The 22,350-nt window shown below is 41.1% G+C and overlaps 1 long non-coding RNA gene across 3 annotated transcripts in view; it reads left to right on the top strand.

Annotated features, from left to right (window-relative positions):
* Positions 1 to 22,350, top strand: part of LOC135270641 (uncharacterized) — a 66,113-nt gene that overhangs the window by 27,152 nt on the left and 16,611 nt on the right. The gene's annotated exons all lie outside the window — the stretch shown is intronic.

The raw sequence follows: 22,350 nt of genomic DNA, 5'->3' as shown, positions 1-22,350 counted from the left end.
TTGAATAATTATCTCAGTTATCCTTTTCGCTAAGCATTGTTGTATATTTTGTAAATGAGGGCCTTAAAGGTTCAAAGAGGCTATGTAATCATTAGTTTTGTTTTAACTCTAATACTTGTTCTCTATATTGTAGCTTCTTTCTTAATATGCCCTCAAATAGTTATTTAGAATAATAAAATCTAAATTATAAATGTGATACTACATTGGTGGGAAAATTAGTCAATAGCTAAATTAAAAACATTCTTATTAGGAACATTTTTTTAGTTAGATGATATTTTACTGCTTAGAAAAACTGTGAACAATTTGTGTTAATCCCTTACATCTAGTTAATTGTCTCAGCCAGGGTTGAGATGACATGAAGTCACCCAGTGAGTAAGGAAGGTAGATAATGACAAATTATTATTTGTAGTACACTGAATGAAGAATATTTTATTTAAAGGGTACTAATCATTTGTTTTCCAGAATGATTTGAATATGGAACCATACACCTATTAAAAATCACACTTATGAAGAACACACTGCTATAATATTTTATTTGTTTTTGAGACAGGGTCTCACTTTGTTGCCCAGGCTGGAGTGTGGTGGTGCAATCCTGGGCTCAAGTGATCCTCCCATCTCAGCCACCAAGTAGGTGGGACTACAGGATGCACCACCAAGACTGACTAATATTTAAATTTTTTGTGGAGATGAGGTCTCGCTACGTTGCCCAGGCTAGTCTTGAACTCCTGAGCTTAAGAGATCCTCCTGCCTTGGCCTCCCAAAGTATTGGGATTACAGGTGTATTAGTCAGTTTTCACACTGCTATAAAGAACTATCTGAGACTGGGTAATTTATGAAGAAGAGGTTTAACTGACTCACAGTACTGCAGGTTTAACAGGATGCAAGAGTGGGAGGCCTCAGGAAACTTACAATGATGATGAAAGGCAAAGGGGAAGCAAGCACCTTCTTCACATGTTGGCAGAAGAGGGAGAGAGAGTGAAGCAGAAGTGCCACACACTTTTAAACCATCACATCTCTTGAGAACTCACTATCATGAGAAGAGCAAGAGAGAAATCAACCCCATGATCCAATCACTTCCAATCAGGTCCCTCCTATAATTCCACATGACATTTGGCTGGGGACACAAATCCAAATTGTATCAACAGCTGTGAGCCACCCTGTCTGGCCTACACTGGTATAATTAATACAACATAAAACTTACATCTTTTTATCAAGTTTTTTTTTTGCATTATGTAGATATGGTCAAAGAACATGTCATTAATGTTTGTAAGAGCTATTAAGTTCTACCTGAACTCATTTTTTAAAAAATTAAGAAAATACTTATTGAGGCCAGATGCAGTGGCTCACGCCTGTAATCCCAACACTTTGGGAGGCTGAGGTGGGCAGATCACTTGAGGCCAGGAGTTCAAGACCAGCCTGGCCAACATGGTGAAACCTTATCTCTACTAAAAATACAAAAATTAGCTGGCCTGTATTCCCAGCTACTTGGGAGCCTGAGGCAGAGAATCAGCTGAACCTGGGAGGGAGAGGCTGCCGTGATCTGAGGTTGCGCCACTGCACTCCAGCCTGAGCAACAGAGTGATACTCCATCTCAAAAAAAAAAAAAAAAAAAAAAAAATATATATATATATATATATATATATTTTTTTTTTTTTTGAAGTAAAATTCACATAACATTAAATTAACCATTTTAGTGTGAACAAATGCTGGGCTTTTTTGCATGTAAAATTTCAAGGATACAAAACAATAAAGAAAATAGATATCATAAATACTCTTATGCCCATCACCCAGATTCGGAGTAGTCGGCACTGTGCCTCATTTGAGGACTTTAATACATTTAAAAAAATAAAACCTTATAGATAAGTTTAAGGCTCATGCCTATTTTTCCTGATTCTTTTCTCAAAGGTAGCCACTATCCCAAATTTGGTATTTATTATTGCTATGAATATTTTCATACTTTTGCTGTGTATGTATATATCTGGAAACACTATACAGAATATGTGGAAAGAATATATAGACTATATAGAATGTTTAACAGATTATTATATATACACGGTTTTATACTGAATCATGTTTTACTTTTAGTTAATTAATTAATTTTTTAGACACAGAGTCTCACTCTATTGCCCAACTGGAGTGCAGTGGCATGATCATAGCTCACTGCAGCCTGGAACTCCTGGGCTCAAGTGATCTTCCTGCCTGAGCCTCCCAAAGTCCTGGGATTATAGGCGTGAGACACTGTGCCTGACCACATGCCTTTAAAAAATGCAACATTATGTTTCTGGGACTCAGGTTGACACATACCTTTGTAACTGCTAAATCGTAAGTATTCCATTGTATGGCTGCATCACAATAAACTTATACATTCTTTTTTTGATGGACATTTAGTTCCTACGAAGTTTTTTAAAATTAGAAGACGTTAATCATGAACATTCTTTTCTTTTCTTTTTTCTTTTTGAGACAGAGCCTTGCTCTGTTGCCCAGGCTGGAGTGCAATGGTGTGACCTTAGCTCACTGTAACCTCCGCCTCTCGGGTTCAAGTGATTCCCCTGCCTCAGCCTCCCAAATAGCTGGGATTACAGGTGTATGCTGCCATGCCCAGCTAATTTTTTTGTATTTTACTAGAGACAGGGTTTCACCATGTTGCCCAGGTTGGTTTCGAATTCCTGAGCTCAGGCAGTCCACCTACCTCGGCCTCCCAAAGTGCTAGGATTACAGGCGTGAGCCACCTCGCGCAGCTGAACATTCTTATTTCTAATGCAGCATAGAGGAGTGGTTAGCAGCCAGGGTGCTAGAGCCACATTATCTGGATTCGAGCTGTGTCTCTATGAGCAAATTACTTCTCTGTATGTCTCTTTAGAGCCCTGTTCCCTTTCAGTCATGAAAGCAATGAAGGAAGACAGAACTTCTAACATTATGGTTTCTGAATCATCCTTAATGAGCCTGTCATCAATGAAATGAGAAACTGCAACCTATTTAAACACTATTTATCGGATTATAACACACATTAGAGAATTTAAATATCTTTATGACAGGACAATGAAAGTAAAGTGCAGGCTCTGTTCTGAATATTGTTTGAAGCTGAAATTTATTGGTATTTAATACCAATAAATTTAAGTCAGTAAGTAACTTACTAAGTAAGACCAATCATGGCATACTATTCAAGGAGCATTTTACAAAGATCTAATACAGAAACCATGTCTAATACAACACTAATCATAGTTGCCGGATCCCCATTTTATTTTCCATAATTTATATTAAATGTTCCTGGATTCACCTATCTTTTTTTTTCCTTCTTTTGAGATGGAGTCTGGCTCTGTTGCCCAGGCTAGAGTGCAATGGTGCGATCTCGGCTCACTGCAACCTCCACCTCCCGGGTTCAGGTGATTCTCCTGCCTCAGCCTCCCAAGTAGCTGGGATTACAGGCGCCTGCCACCATGCCCAGCTAATTTTTGTATTTTTAGTAGAGACGGGGTTTCACTGTGTTGGCCAGGCTGGTCTTGAACTCCTGACCTCATGATCCACCCGCCTCAGCCTCCCAAAGTGCTGGGATTACAGGCATGAGCCACTGCGCCTGGCTTCATCTATCTTTTTAAGCAGCCTATCTAATGTATGAAAAGGGAGAAGTTAATAGGTGTATATAATTATGATTTTGTTTACTGTCCCTGGGACCTAGTGCTGTTTTAAATTCACAGTTTGATGGGGTAGAGTGCCCATTTGGCATGTTTGTATGTGCTTGGCCCACTTAAGCAGGGCTCTTCTTTGCCCTAGTTTAGCAAAAAAAATCAATTCCAGTAGTACATTTGAGAAGAGGAACAACCATCATTGGAAACTTCTTTGATGTTTAATTTGTAACTTTAAAGCATAATTTGGTAAACCTTCCTTTACATTTTCCAGTGGCCAAAGTTGTCTCTTATTAGAAAGAGCTTTTCAATTTTTTTTTTTTTTTTTTTTAATGAGACAGAGTCTTGCTTTTTCACCCTGGCTGGAGCGCAGAGGCACGATCGCAGCTCACTGCAACCTCGGCCTCCTGTGTTCAAGCAGTTCTGCCTCAGCTTCCTGAGTAGCTGGGATTATAGGCGAGCACCACCACACCAGGCTAATTTTTGTATTTTAGTAGAGAAAGGGTTTCACCATGTTGGCCAGGCTGGTTCAAACTCCTGACCTCAAGTGATCCACCCTCCTCAGCCTCCCAAAGTGCTGGGATTACAGGAGTGAGTCATCACGCCTGGCCCTTACCTATGGTTCTTGTATCTAAAGTGAAAATTTTTGAAAGTTGATTTCTGTCCAAGATAGCTGTACTTGAAGATTGACCATAGAGTTCCTCTGGGCAGATCTGATACAGTAACTGAATAGGAGGGATTGGAGAATGGGGCTATTGTTCCCTTCTTCCCTCCCCATCCCTCACCCTTCTTGGACTGAACCCTAATCTTCAGAGCAAGACTCAGGATTAGGATAAAAGAAAAATTCAGATCTCAGAAGTTCGAACGGGCTCGTCACTGACTAGGTAGAGTGTTTCCTTTGGTGGTTTCAGTGCTAAGAATTCGACTCTGGCTGGTGCTGCACCTATCTTTTTGTAATTATATAAATTCATTGTTGTTACATCAGTATTCAAAAGCCACTTATATGGGCTTATTTTACACAGATAAAATTAACCATTGTCTTGTTTAAGCTATGTTACTTTCAATTACAGGCAGCCTATACAAATTCTAACTGACACTGATGGATTAAATGACTTTTGGTTCCTTTCTAGTTCTGAAACATGAGCTTAAATATTTTTTGAGGGCCAGTTCTATGCCTGGTGCTGTGTTAACTGTCCACATTTCCTTCCTATCCTCATCCAAGATGAGGACGTAAGTGTCTTTGAACTACATGCTTGAAGCCTGAGTTGGCTGGCATTCAGAGACTGAGCGATGCAGCTTTAGAATTTTCTCCCTACCTTCTGACAGTCAGTGGGTTCTGATGATCAGTATCTCGGTCCTGCCCATTTTTGTTAAGAGCATAAAATAGCTTAGTTTCTAACCTCAGTATCCTAATTCTGAAGTCCAGCCTGACATTCAGATAGGCTGTACTTCTTCTTTAAAAATAATTTTTTAAATTTTACTTTTAAGTTCTAGGATACAGGTGCAGAACGTGCAGGTCTGTTACATAGGTATACAGGTGCCATGGTGGTTTGCTGCACCTGTCAACCTGCCATCTAGGTTTTAAGCCCTACATGCATTAGGTATTCGTCCTAATGCTCTCCCTCCCCTTGCCCCCCAACCCCTGACAGGCCTCGGTATGTGATGTTCTTCCCCCTGTGTCCATATGCTCTAATTGTTCAACTCCCACTTATGGGTGAGAACATGCAGTGTTTGGTTTTCTGTTCCTGTGTTAGTTTGCTGAGAATGATGGTTTTCAGCTTCATCCATGTTACCCCAGAGCCCCACACCTGATGCCTCTGCAGCCTGTGACCACACTGTCAAGGTCAGCCCACTTGTAACCCTCACTTGTACCCCAACCCCTGGTCTGGGGTTCCCTGTATTTGTCATTGTCACTCCCCTCCCTTGGGGTCGTCCATCTGATCGCCAAGGCTTAGTTTGAAAAACCTGTCACCTACTACTTACCCTTACACATCACCTGGGATTCTACTTGCTTCACCTTCTCTGGGCAGTCCTAGGATGAAACAATTAGGTCCATTCGTTCATTCATTCATTTTCTCATTCCTTCTGCAGTTAGTACCTCGTATTTAATATAGCCAAGGCATCAAGATACAGTTACCCTTGATGAGGTCATCAAGATCTATTTGCTAGAATGCTTTAGATACGTCAACTTTTTATCAGGAGGAAGAAAATGGGAGAAGTCCATTGAAGTTCAACAGACAGAATCCATATTTCAGCAAATGTGTCCAGATTTGCTAAAGATTGTATTTTTCTGGGTCTAGCATTATCTCTTCCCATTTCTCTCTCACATTCTCCCTGTAGTAAGATACTCAAAGTCAGTATCTTCCAGGTGATGATGATCCACTTGAGGATCATCACTCTGTCACCCAGGCTAGGGTGCAGTGGTGTGATCATAGCTCATTGCAGCCTTGCCCTCACAGGCTCAGGTGATCCTCCCACCTCAGCCTCCCAAGTAGCTCAGACCACAGGCATGCACCAGACAGGGTTTTGCCATATTGCCCAGGCTGATCTCGAACTCTTGGGCTCAAGTGATTCTCCCACCTTGGCTTCCCAAAGTGCTGGGATTATAGGTGTGAGCCACCAAGCCGGGCCTAGTTTCTGTTTTTAATTGCAGAAAATATCTTCAGATTTAGCCAAGTTACAGAACACTTATTTTTTAATCTTTTGACATATAATTTATTTGAAACTTAATTAGTAAAGATTTTTTATTTGTGCTATTCTTTTGAAAATACTTGTGTTGCCTGCAAATGGTGTATCCTTATCTGAATAATCTTTTGTAAATATAATTTCTGGAAAAAAAGGGAAATTCAGCTTCCTATTCTAAAATGTAAGAACCAGGAACATGATGGCATCCACTTGTTTGGGAGATATTCATTGAGGAGTTAGTGAAGCCATTATACAACCTGTGTGTGTGTGGATGGGGGCTGGGGCAGGGAGGGTAATTCTATAGAGCACAGAACTTTTTTTTTTTTTTTTGAGATGGCGTCTCGCTCTGTCACTAAGGCTAGAGTGCAGTAGCACGATCTCTGCTCACTGCAACCTCTGCCTTCTAATTCAAGCAATTTTACTGCCTCAGCCTCCCGAGTAGCTGGGATTACAGGCACCTGCCGCCGGGCCCAGCTAATTTTTGTATTTTTAGTGGAGACAGGGTTTCACCACCTTGCCCAGGCTGGTCTCAAACTTCTGATCTCATGATCTATCTGCCTCGGCTTCCCAAAGTGGTGGGATTATAGACATGAGCCACTGCTCCCAGCCCACAGAGCTTTTTAATAGCTATGCAATTTAAAATTGATTATTTAAGTATAAGTAAATACTTGTTATAGTAATTTTCAGAAACCTCTAGTTTATTTGGAAAAGGATGGCATTATAAGAAAGTAATATTTGTCAGAATCTGCTATAAAAACTGGTAAAGGGTATGTGAAGTTCAACAGAAAGATACTGAAAAAATTAATAGCATAGTTTGCTGCAAATCAGAAAAATTTATTCACAGAGATTGGAGTGGAGGAGGAAGAGTTTCCAAGGTTAAGGGAAAGGGGGATAGCTGTGAGATTGGGGATAGAGAATAATAGCATTTAATACCAAGTACAGAACTGGGAAATTTAGATAGAATTCCCATAAAAATAATAAATATAGGGAATTTTTTATTGCATACTACAATTTGAGAAAATGTCAGGATTGTTTGATCATCTTATATTTTTGCTTCCAATTTATCATTTAGCCTTGCAGACTTTAAAATAAAGGCTATTTGAGGCTGGGCATGGTGGCTCATGCTGTAATCCCAGCACCTTGGGAGCCCAAGGTGGGCAGATCACTTGAGGTCAGGAATTTGAGACCAGCCTGGCCAACATGGTGAAACCCCCATCTCTACGAAAATACAAAATTAGCCAGGCATGGTGGTGTGCAACCTGTAATCCCAGCTACTCAGGAGGCTGAGGCAGGAGATTCACTTGAACCTGGGAGGTGGAAGCTGCAGTGAGCCGAGGTTGCGCCACTGCACTCCAGCCTGGGCAACAGAGTGAGACCCCATCTCAAAAATAAATAAATAAAATAAAGGTTATTTGAGGAAATAAATTATTTTCTACCAATATTACATAGAAAATCAAGTGTATTCAAAAATAATATTTAACCAGAGAATGTCAGATTTCCTTCTGGTTTTCTAGCTATTGGTAGCTAAAAATATTGATGTCATTTAAAATTATTAATTGCTGCTTTATATGATCCATTTAAGCTTAAAATAAAACTGGATATTCATCATTAAGCCAATATTTTTGTTCAGATTAGTGCCAAGAATGATTCTAGGTACAGATACACAGCTATGAATCAAACAGCCAAGGGAATTAAGAAATTAAAATGAGTTCTGTTTCCATGACAATTTTAATGATTCCTATTCTGTAGGGAAAAAATTCTTGCACCACCCCTGAGTTCATAGACAATAGTAGTTCTTAATCCTGGCAGCCATTAGAATTACTTGAGGGTCACTTACAGTGGCCTGGGCTCAACTCAGATTTATTAGAAATAAATAGAATTTCTAGAGATGGAGCCTGGTTACCACCTTCTTTTTTGAGCTCTCTATGTTGTAGAGCCAGAGTTGAGAACTAGTGATTTATTCTAGAGTATGCCAAATCCAAGGAAGCAGATGGAAAGCCTACTTCATTTCTGAAGATTCATAGCTTCTTCTTTTAAAGATCGATGCACAGGAATGTAAAATGGCTCAGTTGCTTGGAAACCGGTTTGGCAGTTTCTCAAAAAATTAGGCATCATAAAATTACCATATAACCTGCCAGTTCAATTCACAGGTGATAGACCTTCAAAGAACTGAAAACAGATGCTTAAACAAATAATTGTACATGTATGTTCATGGCAGCACGATTCACAATAGCTAAAAGGAGGGACTCATCCAAATGTTCTTGAGTAACAAATTGTGGTATATACATACAATGGAAATATTGTTCAGCCACAAGAAGAAATGAAGGAATGATTCATGCTTCATCATAGATGAGTCTTGAAAACATGCTAAATGAAAAAGCCTGACACAAAGGGTCATGCCGTATGATTCCATTTATATGAAATATTCAGAATAGGTAGATTTCTAGAAATAGAAACCATATAGGTGGTTACTGGGGAGGACAGGAGGGAAGAATGGGGAGTAACCACTAAATAGGTTTGGATATTTTTTTTTTTGAGACAGAGTCTCGGTCTGTCTCCACGCTGGAGTGCAGTGGCGCGATCTCAGCTCACTGAAACTTCTGCGTCCCGGGTTCAAGCAATTCCCCTGCGTCAGCCTCCCAAGTAGCTGGGATTACAGAGGCGCACCACCATGCCTGGCTAATTTTTTGTATTTTAGTAGAGACAGGGTTTCACTATGTTGGCCAGGATGGTCTCAATCTCCTGACCTCGTGATCTGCCTGCCTCGGCCTCCCAAAGTGCTGGGATTACAAGCGTGAGCCATGGTGCCCGGCCAGGTATGGGTATTTCTTTTGGGATGATGAAAATAGTTTGGAACTAGATGTCGTGGTTGCACAACAACATAAATGTACTAGATGCTACTGAATTGTTCACTTTAAAATGGTTAATTTTATGTGATGTGAATTTTGCCTCAATTAAAAAAAAAACCTACCTACAAACGTTGAATCTTTAAATGTGATTTTCTTTATTAAAGAAAACTAGCTTTTCTGGAAATCAGATTAAAGCTTGTCATAAAATACCTGTTGAATCGACTTAATTCTATGATCCAGGCTTTTTGTTTGTCTCATAAATAGCCTTAGGTAGAAGCTGTGACTTGTCTGTATTCTGAATATATCTAAGAAGATACTGTGTCTGAAAATTTGAATTTCTTTAAAGTTCCGTGTTGAGTCTTCACTGGGGAGCACTCGGGGACCAAAGGGCATCCCTTGTCTCAATCATTCATGCTGGTGATTTTAAAACTTCTGGCCATGTCTTCTCAGGCTAAAAAACTGAAAATACTGCCTTCCCCAAAAGGACAGAGGAAAAGCATGCCAAAAGGAGGAAATTATTATATCAAAAAGACACCTGCACATGTATGTGAATTGCAGCACAATTCACAATTGCAGATATGGAGTCAACTAGGTGCCCAACAGCCTGTGGATAAAGGAAAGTGTGGTATACATAGGCCAAGCATAGTGGCTTGTGCCTATAATCCAGCACTTTGGGAGACTGAGGCAGAAACTCCTTGAAGCCAGGAATTTGAGACCAGCCTGGGCAACAAAGTGAGACCCTGTCTCTATTTTTTTTAAGTGGTGTATATATACCATGAACTACTACTCAGCCATAAAAAAGAGCCAAATAATGTCTTTTCAGCAATTTGGATGGAACTGGAGGCCATTATCCTAAGTGAAGTAACACAGGGACAAAAAACCAAACACCGCATGTTTTCACAAGTGGGAACTGAGCTATGGTATGCAAAGGTATACAGAGTGGTATAATGGACATTGGAGACTCAGAAGCAGGGAGGATGGGCCAGGCACGATGGCTCATGCCTGTAATCCTAACACTTTGGGAGGCTAAGACAGGAAGATCACTTGAGATCAGGAGTTCAAAACCAGCCTGGCCAACATGGTGAAACCCTATCTCTACTAAAAATACAAAAAAATGAGCTGGGCGTGGTGGCGTGCACCTGTAATCTCAGCTACTGGGGAGGCTGAGTCAGGAGAACCGCTTGAACACGGGAGGTGGATGTTACAGTGAGCCATGATCACACCAGGGCATTCCAGCCTAGCAACAGAGCAAGACTGTCTCAAAAATAAACAAGTAAATGAATATATTAATTAATTAAAAAGAAAGGGGGAAAGTGGAAGGGGGAGATGAGGGGTAAAAACTGCCTATTGAGTACAATGCACACTATTTGAGTGACTGGTGCCCTGACAGCCCAGACTTCACCACTCTTCATCCATGGAGCCAATGACCATTTGTACCCCCTAAAGCTAGCGAAATAAAAAAAGTTTTTTTAAAAATTAGGGAAATAAGAGAATAGGAAAAATCATCATAAGAGATGTGAAAATGTCACAAGTAGCTAGAGACTTCAGGTGTTGAAAACATACCAGAAATCTGAATTTTTCTTAAATAAAATAAATAAGGATATTCTGGCAGTGTTAAAAAAAATTGCCAAACAATGGGAGATATTTGGAACCTAGAAAAAAGTTATTTTTTAAGAAATAATCTGGAGGAGTGAAAATGGTGGGCAAGTAATGTAACTGGTAGGCTGGAACATTCTGTGATGAACACTCAGGATCAGACTTATGGGGAGGAATGATGAAAGGCCCTGAAACCTGACCTTCGATTGCTTCTATGTGATACCCATACCCTTAGAAGGATGGTAGGTATAACACAGAGCTGAGGCCTTAACACACTCTGGTTGCAACAGGTCTTTGAAACCCTGTGGCTATCCCTGAATACAGAACACATTTTTATCTTCCTGCTTAATATATTAAAAATATACTGCTCATAGAAAATGCTGCCATATTGCTGTGGCAATACATAGAGAGTGGTTGCCATGCATACCAAACAGCTAGCAGTTCCGTCCTGTGCTCCCCTGCTCGTCTTTGTATCTTCAAAAAAGTCACCTTAAATACAAAGATTTAATGCATGTATGTGGGCTTTTTTCTTTTTGAAATAAGGATAGATTTATGGGAGGTTGCAAAGAGATATGCAGGAAATTCTCATGTACCTTTTTCTCAGCCTCCTAAATATTACCATCTTACGCAACTATAATATAATATCAAAACCAAGAAATCGACACTGGTCCAATCCATACAGTTGAATCAGATTTCAGCAGTTACATATGCCCTTGTGTGTGTGTGTGTAACTTTATACAGTTTTATCACATCTATAGCCTTGTATAACCACCACCCCAATCAAGATACTATACTACCATCACCACAAGACTGTCTAGTGATAACCCTTTACAGCCACATTCATCCTCTCCCCATACCTCTAACCTCTGACAATTCCTAATCTGTTCTTCATCTCTATAATTATGTCATTTTTTGGATGTTACATAAATAGAACCATGTCATATGTACCCTTTTGGGACTGGCTTTTTTTTTTTTTTTAACTCAGCATAATTTCCTTGAGGTTCCTCCAAGTTGTTGCCTATGTCAAGGGTTTGTTCCATGTTACGGCCGGATCATATTCCATGCTATGGATGTCCCACAGGTTCTTTAACCATTCACCAGTTGCAGGACATTCGGGTAGTTCCCAGTGTTGAGCTGTTATGAATGAAGCTATGGTGAGTCAGTCTTCATTTCTCTGGTATACCATGAGTGACACCAAGAGTGCCCTTGCCCTGGATCATAGGATGAGTCCATGCTTAGTTTCAAAAGGAACAGCCGGGTGCTTCTCTGGAGTGGTTGCAGTCTTTTAAGGGAGAAAATACTCTCTTTCAGAAATACTGACCTTACCAAAGAAGCCTCCCACATTTCTCTAAATAAATCCTTTTTTTTTTTTTTGAGATGGAGTTTCGCTCTTGTTGCCCAGCTGGAGTGCAATGGTGCGATCTCAGCTCACTGCAACCTCTGCCTCCTAGGTTCAAGTGATTCTCCTCCCTCAGCCTCCCAAGTAGCTGGGATTACAGGCACCTGCCACCATGCCTGGCTAATTTTTGTATAAATCAATTTTTAAAAGAAAAGGGAAATACAATTATTTTCTTAAAATGTTGAGTTTGAATATACTGTATTTTAAATTTTATTTGGAATGCTGACATTTTATTTTTCTAGTTTCTCTGTCGTGATTCAGACGTTGTCAAAAAGCAGTTGATCGATCCTGTGTAGTTTGTGATTTCCTGGCATGCTAAGCATAACAATGGTGGAGGTGGCTGTGAGTGATAATGGCTCAGAGATAAAAATAATTGTTTATAGGGTACTTTAGTTAAAAGAATCATGAAAACAATATTTTCAAAGAAAGACTTAGAAGAATATAATTGTTTCTTTTTGCCCACTGAATTCTAAATGAGGTGCTCGTGTTCTCTCATGATTCAGTAGCACAGCGTCTTCATATAGTCGAATTGTGGCTGCTGCTAGCCTCGACACCCTCTTTTTCTTTCCTTTCTTTTTTTTGAGATGGAGTTTCGCTCTTGTTGCCCAGGCTGGAGTGCAATGGTGCAATTTTGGCTCACTACAACCTTTGCCTCCTGGGTTCAAGTGATTCTCCTGCCTCAGCCTCCTGAGTAGCTGGGATTACAGTCGTGCACCCCCATGCCCAACTAATTTTTGTATTTTTAGTAGAGATGGGGTTTTACCATGTTGGCCAGGCTGGTCTTAAACTCCTGACCTCGCGATCTGCCCATCTCGGCCTCCCAAAGTGCTGGGATTACAGGTGTGAGCCCAGCTGCTGCCTTCTTTAAAAAAAAAAAAAAAAAAAAAAAAAAAAATATGTATGGTGTCTTGCTATATTGCCCAGGCTGGCCTTGAACTCCTGGGCTCAAGTGTTCCTCCTGCCTCAGCCTCTCAAACTGCTGGGATTATAAGTGTGAGCCACCTTCAATCCCCTCTTAAGATTAAGAAATAATGAAGGCAGGAATGAAGGAGGTGGAATGTTTAATATAATTCAGAAATATAGACATTAATGAAACAGGAGGAAGATAGGTTTGGGAAATAGAGTATTCAGCATAAATGAACCTGTTTCTGGTTCTCTTGGTTTTTTCTTCTTTAAGTTTAAACTTTAAAAGTTCTGTTCATCTTCTCACTTCCTTTGACCTTGTCTCCTTATTAGTTTTCCTCTACCCTGGAAATCAAAACTAACTGAAAAGTAAGCTTTTCCCTTCATTGGCTCATCACTGGCAAGCTATTTTAATGTAAATATCACCTTAAACTCATAAAAATGATAATTTTGAAGGTCTCTGCTTCTTTTCAAAACTTCATTTACTTTCTCTTATCTCTTCCACAGGGAAGGGTATCAATTTACTTCTAAGAATTCCCCAAAAGGATCAAATAGAACTTTATGTGCTTCATTTGCAATGTCACAAGTATGGATCATTTTCATAAAATTCATCTCATACCCCTGGGATGAAAGAGTTGATGATGTAATGTGTGGAGAACCTTCATTGCCAATCCTGAGATCAGATGTGCAGTTTTCAATAACCAATTATTTGTAGATGATTTTCAACTCTACTAATGTTTCTTATGCATCTGAGGAAGGCAAAATATTTGCTGTGTGGAAGCCAGAAGGCGGAAGTCTAGGACATGTATCAAGCCTGAAAATGGGCCTATTTTTGTTTTTTTACCATTTAACCAAAATTTGAAACAATCAGAAGGTTACAGAAAAATTGAGAGTATAGTTTAAATAAAGCTTTTCCCCTGAACTGTTTGAGAATAAGTTGCCAGCATGATGGTCCATCACCCTGGAATTGTTTGTATTTCCTACAAAGAAACTCTTATCTATAAAACCATAATACAACCATAAAAAATAAAGTTAGGCAGTAAACACTGATACATTACTATCATCTAATTCACAGAGCCATTCAAGTTGACACTTGTCTCAATAATGTCCTTTATAGCAAAAGGATTCAGTCCGGGATTTGCACTGCTTTTAGCTGTCATGTTTCTATTTTGTTTTGTTTGAGACAGGGTCTCACTTTGTCACTGAAGCTGGAGTGCAGTTGGGCGATCATGTCTCACTGCAGCCTTGACCTCCTGGGTTCAAGCAGTCCTCCTGCCTCAGCCCCCAAGTATCTGGGAATACAGGCGTGCACCACCACACCCTGCAGATTTTTGTATATTTTTTAGAGACAGGGTTTTGCCATGTTGCCCAGGCTGGTCTTGAACTCCTGAGTTCAAGTGATCCACACGCCTCTGCCTCCCAGAATGCTGGGATTACAGGCGTGAGCAACCGCGCCTGGCCTCCTGGCTCTTTTGTCTTTGATCTAATACAGTTACTCAGTCTTTCCTCAGGTCTCCTCCCTTAGCACATTTGAAAGTTCCAAGCTAGTTATTCTGTAGGATGACCCTCCATTTTAGTTTGTCTGGTGTTTTCTCATGATTAGATCCAGATTATGCATCTCTGGCAGGAGCATCACAGGAGTGATACTGTGTTCTCATTGCATCCTATCATATAGGGTAAGATTTTTTAAAGAAATAGATTTTGGGCTGGGTGTGGTAGCTCACACATGTAATCCTAGCACTTTGGGAGGCCACAGCCGGCGGATCACCTGAGGTTGGGAGTTCAAGACCAGCCTGACCAACATGGAGAAACCTCGTCTCTACTAAAAGTACAAAATTAGCCAGCCGTGGTGGTGCATGCCTGTAATCCCAGCTACTTGGGAGGCTGAGGCAGGAGAATCGCTTGAACCCGGGAGGTGGAGGTTGTGGTGAGCTGAGATTGCGCTATTGCACTCCAGCCTGGGCAATAAGAATGAAACTCCGTTTCAAAAAGAAAAAAAAAAGAAATAGATTTTGTTTTCTAGGTTCACAGCAAAACTGAGCAGAAGGCACAGAGTTCACATATGTCCCCTGCCTTACACATGCACAGCCTTCCCCATTATCAACATCCCCCACCAGAGTGCTACATTTCTTACAACTGAGGCCCACATTGACACATCAACACCTAAAGTCCACAGTTTACATTAGGGTCCAGTCTTGGTGTGGTACATTCTGTGAGTTTAGACAAATGCATAAGGATATACACTCATCGTTTTAGTGTCATACAGAACAGTTTCACTTCCCTGAAAAAACCCTGTGCTCTGCCTGCTCATCCTGCCTCCCCTAACCCCTAGCACCCACCGATCTTTTTACTGTCTCCATAGTTTAGGCAAGATTTTCATTTGTCCCATTATTGATGTGCATTTTTTATTTTTTTGAGACGGATTTTCACTCTTGTTGCCCAGGCTGGAGTGCAGTGGTGAGATCTTGGCTCACTGCAGTCTCTGCCTACTGGATTCAAGTGATTCTTCTGCCTCAGCCTCCTGAGTAGCTGAGAATACAGGTGCCTGCCACCACGCCCTGCTAATTTTTTATTTTTAATAGAGACAAGGTTTTACCATGTGGGCCAGGCTGGTCTCAAACTCCTGACCTCAGGTGATCTGCCCACCTCAGCCTCCCAAAATGCTGGGACTACAGGCATGAGCCACCCCACCCAGCTGATGGTGTGCAGTTTGATAACTTAATTAAGGTGATGTCTGCTAGGCTTCTCAATGGGAAGTTACTCTCTGATCTTTGAAGAAAGTAAATATTTGGGAGGAGCTACTTTAAAACTATGTAAACATCTTGTTCGTCATCAAACTTTCAATTTATTTGTTTATTTATACGTGTTCCTGTGTTATTCAAATGGTTACAGTCCATGGCTTTCATTTTTTAATTTAATTTTTTTAACTTATTTTAAGTTCAGGGATACATGTGCCGTTTGTGACATAGTTAAACTTGGTCCTGGAGGTTTCTTGTACAGATTATTTCATCACCCACCTGGGGTGGGTACTAAGCCTAGTACCCATTAGTTATTTTTCCTGATCCTCTCCCTCCTCCCACCCTCCATCCTCCAGTAGGTCCCAGTGTCTGTTGTTCCCCTCTATGTGTCCATGTGTTCTCATCATTTAGCTCCCACTGATAAGTGAGAACATGCAGTATCTGGCTTTCTGTTCCTGTGTTAGTTTGCTAAGAGTAATGGCCTCCAGCTCCATGTCCCTACAAAGGACATGGTCTCATTCTTTTTAAAAACTGTATAGTATTCCATGGCGTGCATGTACATTTTCTTTATTCAGTCTATCATCGATGGGCATTTAGGTTGACTCCATGTCTTTGCTATTGTGAATAGTGCTGCAATGAACATACACATGCATGTGTCTTTATAATAGGATGATTTATATTCCTTTGAGTATATACCCAGTAATGGGATTGCTGGGTTGAATTGTATTTCTGTCTTTAGGTCTTTGAGGAATTGCCATATTGTCTTTCACAATTGTTGAAATAATTTGCACTCCCACGAACAGTGTATAAGTGTTCCTTTTTCTCCACAACCTTGCCAGCATCCGTTATTTTTTGACTTTTTAATAATAGTCTGACTGGTGTGAGATAGTATCTCATTGTGGTTTTGATTTGCTTTTCGGTAATGATCAGTGATGTTGAACCTTTTCTCATGTGGTTCTTGGCTGCATATGTCTTCTTTTGAAAAGTGTCTTTCACGTCCTTTTCCCACTTTTTAATGGAATTGTTTTTTTCTTGTAAATTTGATTAAGTTCCATATAGATGCTGGATATTAGATCTTATTTATTTTTATGCTTAAATTGTCTCCTGTTTGGCCAGCGGAAGCCCATGCAACCTGGTCACCATGTCTTTCTGACATCTCTCCATCAGTCTTTGAGCACAGCCTCGTTTTTTGGTTAGATGATAAGATGTTCCCGGTTCATCTTGTATTTTCCATGCCCCAGCTCTGGAATCAGCCATTTCTCCAAGATTTTTCGTTCTTTGTTTGTTTGCTTGAGACAGGGTATCATTCCATCACCCAGGCTGGAGTGCAGCAACATGATCATGGCTCATTGCGGCCTCGACCTCCTGGGCTCAAACAATCCTCTCACCTCAACTTCCTAAGTAGCTGGGACTACAGGTATGCACCACCATGCCCAGCTAATTTTTTAATTTTTTTTCTTTTCTAGAGACAAGTTCTCACTGTGTTGCCCAGGCTGGCATAAAACTCCTGGGCTCAAGTGATCCTCCCCACTTTGGCCTCCCAAAGTGAAGATCACTCTTTTATTTTGGGTGGGGGGAAAGTGGTATTTAGAAGCCAAGACCTACACATAAAGTGTGTTTATTACTATTCCCAAGGTGGCTCAGTTCAGAGTTAGGGAATATCTGTTGGTCTATTTCTGTTTACCTATCTACACACACACACACACACACACACACACACTTACATATGTATTTATTTATCTCTTATCTCTCTCTGTCTTGAAAACCATGAATTTACACCAATATGCTCAATTCCAATTCAATGCCACAGGGATCATCGAAGTTTTTTCCTCTTCTGTATTTGTAACTTCCAACAGTGAAAACCTTGTCTTTCATTATCCTTGATAGAATTACTAGTTTGATTAATCTCCTTCTATGGAAATAATCTCCAGTTTCTGTAACCACACCCATCCCTGCCCAGATGCCCATGTTTTCCTGGGGCTCCCACTCCCCTTTCCGGGCTGTTCTCCCTCATGGATGACCTCCTTGCACCGCTTGGGGTCTGAAAGCCTACACCGTGCAGGGTGCTGTCCTCTCTCTCCCTGGGCCTGGCTCGCTCGCCACTGCAGGCTGTCCCCTGCACAGATACCTTTCCCATTGTGCTCAGGCTCTAACCCCCGGTGCTGGGCTGTTCTCAGGTATAGATATCTTCCTCATCCTACTCAGGCTCTGACAGTCTGGGCCAGGCTGCCTTGCTGTGTGGACACTGTCCTTACTGTGATGGGGGTCTGAGACCCTGTGCCAGGCCACCCCACTTTAAGACACCCTCCTCACCCCACTTGGACTCCAGTACCCCATATTGGGTCACCATGAGTCCTCCCGACACCACTGTCGATGCCATCCTTCCTATACTCTACCTTATAGCTTTACAATTGAATTATTAAGGAAGGGGCCGGGCAGGGTGGCTCACACTTGTAATCCCAGCACTTTGGGAGGCCGAGTCAGGCTGATCACCTGAGGTTGAGAGTTCATGATCAGCCTGGCCAACATGATGAAACCCCTTCTTTACTCAAAATACAAAAAGTAGCCGGATGTGGTGGCAGGCGCCTGTATTTCCAGCTACTTGGGAGGCTGAGGCAGGAGAGTCGCTTGAACCTGATAGGCGGAGGTTACAGTGAGCAGAGATCATGTCACTGCCCTCCAGCCTGTGTGACAGAGAGAGACTCAGTTTTAAAAAAAAGAATTATGAAGGAAGGGAAATGATTTTTTTTTTTCATGAGACAAAGTCTCGCTCTGTCACCAGGCTGGAGTGCAGTGGTGCAGTCTCAGCTCACTGCAACTTCTGCCTCCTGGGTTGCTGGGACTACAGGTTGTGCGCCACTACACCTGGCTAATTTTTGCATTTTTTAGTAGAGACGGGGTTTCACCATGTTGGACAGAATGGCCTCGATCTCTTGACCTCGTGATCCTCCTGCCTTGGCCTCCCAGAGTGCTGGGATTACAAATTATTTAAATACTATCTATGTTTTGAATAGATTTTTTTCCTGTCTTTTAGCCACCTTAGCTCTGAGAACATAGCAGCGATCACACACACGCACACACACACACACACACACACACACACACACACACACACTAGAATGAATTGAATCACTCTCCCTTTTCCCTGTTTTCGGACCATATCATAGTTCAACTGTGTCTGGTACTGCCGATAAACTTGTATGCCAGTTTTTTAATTAGCGCTTCTCATCTACAGACCCAGTCTTCACTACCTGCCCAGTGAATGTGGATATGAGCCCTTTTCTCCTTCGCCAGCTGGCACAGTGCTATGTTTTGTCAGTAGAGGGTGCTGGAGACATTTCGGAAGGAAGGGGAGAGGCAATCTGCCGTGGGTTCTGGGAGCGTTCCGCCCAATACTGTTTACCTGGGTCATTTATCAGGGTTGTGTTTGCAGTGAGAAACCTTGAGGACAAACAGCAGGATAGCCTACCACTTACTATAAAAGCAGTGGGTTTCCCAAGCTCCGTGGATTCCCACCTGGGATCCTCTGTCTTGTTCCTGTGGGAATTGAGGGGCATAGGGAAGTGACCCCAATATGATATTCCTACTGCTTTCTGTGCCTTCAATAATAAAATCCTTTTTCTTCAACCCATGGATGTCTTTTGCCAGCATCCATGGAACCATAACAGGTCAGCTTATTAGCTCCAGTAGGGCAAAAGCAAATCTCAGATCCTGATAACCAGCCTATCATTTCTGAGTCCAATCCTCTGTTATGGGACATGATTATTTATTTAAAATCTTCCCTGTTCAGATTACCATGTAGTTTCTGTCTCCCAATTGGACCCTGTCTGATAAATCACAGCAGCAGAAGCATCCTCCCTAGGTGGCTATTCATAGTCCTTAGAATTGTGAAACATTTGGTTCCATTCAATTACATTAAACTTCTAATAATGGGTTTATGACTTCCTGCTAATGGCTCATCATCTCATTTCCATTCATGACTGCTGGACTCAGCATCCCTGCCCTCTGCTCTATTGACAGCAACAGTCCTCTGCGCCCAAGTCATTAACTATGTCATCCTTTCTAAAATGCCCTTCTTTTGTCCTTTCACAGAACATATTTAAAAAGAAAATAGAAAGGCACTTATGAAAGCTCTCTATGTATCCATTAATGCACACAATAGACAGAATTATTTAGCCTGTTTCTACTCATTTAAAGTAAAAACTTAAAATGTACCGAAGATGTGGTGAGGACATATCTTGGCATCAAGTATGTATCATCCTGTGTATTGTAGACAACTTAAACTCACCTCCATGTAGCAATCATGCAAAGATTTGTAAAGCAGCTCTCAGGTCATACAGATGTGGTTGGTTTTGAAATTTGGCTCTGACATTCACTAGCTAGTTTCCATATCATTAACTGGGAATAGTCATATCTACTTCATACAGCTGTTGTAAAAACTAAGTAAGTTAACATACATATGAAATGCTTAGCACAGTGTTTGTCACATAATCAAGTTGACTTAACCTCCCTATATTAAAATAATCAAATGAACAAGTCTGAAGCATTTAATAAAACATGGACTTTTAACTCAATTTCACTGAGGTGCCTCCACAGCTAAGACAGTCCCTAACTGTTTTCAGATCCAGAGAAGACTTTCTCAGAGGCTCTTAGAGACTTTCTCAGGGTGGCCTGACATGTGGAGTTCAAGCCCCCATTCCTTAGTCTTTCACCCTGTGCTCTCCTTTCCATTACGTTCTTATCATTGGAAGTTTACCTTGGCTTACCATTTTCTTTGCTAGTACTCCCTACCATTTCCTGGCCTCAAGTAATCCTCTCGCCTTGGCCTCCTAAAGTGCTGGGATTACAGGTGTGGCATCTCACATCCATATGTATTAGTCATGTATGACAGAAGGCATGATGAGCATTTAAAAAATAGTTTTATTTATTCTGCTAGCAGTCTTTATCTCAGAACTGAATGGTTGGCATTTTTAATTTAAAACAATGAATTGCAAACTTTATTTAACAATAAAATTAATTTTAAAAACAATAAATTAGCGGACAGTTCCCTCCATCCCTCTGCACATGTTCCACGCTGCAGTCAGCCTGGGCCCCTCACTACTTTCTGAAGGTATCCTGGCTTTCCCACTTCCTTGCCCCGGCTGTCCACCCCTTTCCTAGTCCACCCCCACCAACGTGTGAACAAGGAAACTGCAAGGATTCTTTCTGTTCTGTTTCAGAATCTGTGATACTATAAACTCACACTCCAATACCTCGGAGATGGTTTACCTCAAAGACCAAGTCTATTTCATATTTATATTCGGTGAATAATTAGTGAAAGCTAATTATGTGGATAACAATAGATAAAATGCTAAGTGCTGCAGGGAATACAAAACTATACCCCTGTACGTGGCCTTAAGGAACTACCATTCTCTCCCCTCATTTGTTTTATCATCTGTTATTGTATAGGATCTCAGTATCCCTACTGTTTTGCTCAATGCCTTATTGATCACAAAGTTTCTGAGATAAAGGGATTCTCTATTGGATTAACTCACTCTCCCAGTCCTTCTCTGCTGAGTTTCTGATACAGAATCAGAAATAAGTAGGTCAGCTTTTGCCAAACTTATTACCCAACATTTTTCTTCTCTGAAGTTCTCTCACACCGCAGCTATTCTTGTCACTGCACAGAGATGGCTCTTTGAATGACAGCTTCTCCCTAACTTCATCACTCCAGCTACCACTAAGCAGGGACCTCTCTCCTTCCACAAAATTTGCTCCAGGCCAATGTGCTAACTCAGGCCTATAATCCCATCACTTTGAAAAGAGGAGGCAGGAGGATCGCTTGAGACCAGGAGTCCAAAACCAGCCTGGGCAGCAGTGACAGATCCTGTCTCTACAAAAAATAAAAATAGAAAAAATAATTAGCCAAACATGGTGGTGCATGCCTCTAGTGCCAGCTACTGACAGGCTGAGGTGACTGCTTAAGCCCAGATAGTTGAGGATGCAGTGAGCTATGATCAGACCATTACACTCTAGCTTGGGCGACAGAGCAAGACCCTGTCTCAAAACAAAATCAACCAACCAACAAAACAAACCCCAAAATTTACTCTACATTTTAAAAACAAAACAAAAAGAAATTTTTTTGTCCTTTTTCCCCAAAGGCGAACTTTTCCCTGAAAATCATTACTCATTTAAGTTGAACTATTGTTTTTTTTTTTTTGACACAAGGTCTCTGGCACTGAGGCTGGAGTGCAGTGATGGAATGTCAGCTCACTGCAACCTCTGTCTCCTGGGCTGAAGTGATGCTCCCACTTCAGCCTCCCAAGTAGCTGGGATTATTCCGGGCTAAGTTTTGTACTTTTAGTAGAGACAGGGGTCTCAAGATGTTGCCCAGGCTGATCTTGAACTCCTGAGCTCAAGTGATCCCCTGCCTCAGCCTTCCAAAGTGCTGGGATTGTAGGTGTGAGTTCTTTATAGCAGTGTGAAAATGGACTAATAACAGGGTATTTATGGACCTTAAAGCAGGAGCTTAAGGGTAATTTTGATCACATTAAATACATAGGTCATGGTAAATGATT

This window comes from Aotus nancymaae, unplaced genomic scaffold (assembly GCF_030222135.1).
Source record: "Aotus nancymaae isolate 86718 unplaced genomic scaffold, 86718_ANA_hifiasm-v0.15.2.pri h1tg000006l, whole genome shotgun sequence".
Taxonomy (NCBI): domain Eukaryota; kingdom Metazoa; phylum Chordata; class Mammalia; order Primates; family Aotidae; genus Aotus; species Aotus nancymaae.
This window is presented reverse-complemented; position numbering and strand designations above follow the sequence as displayed.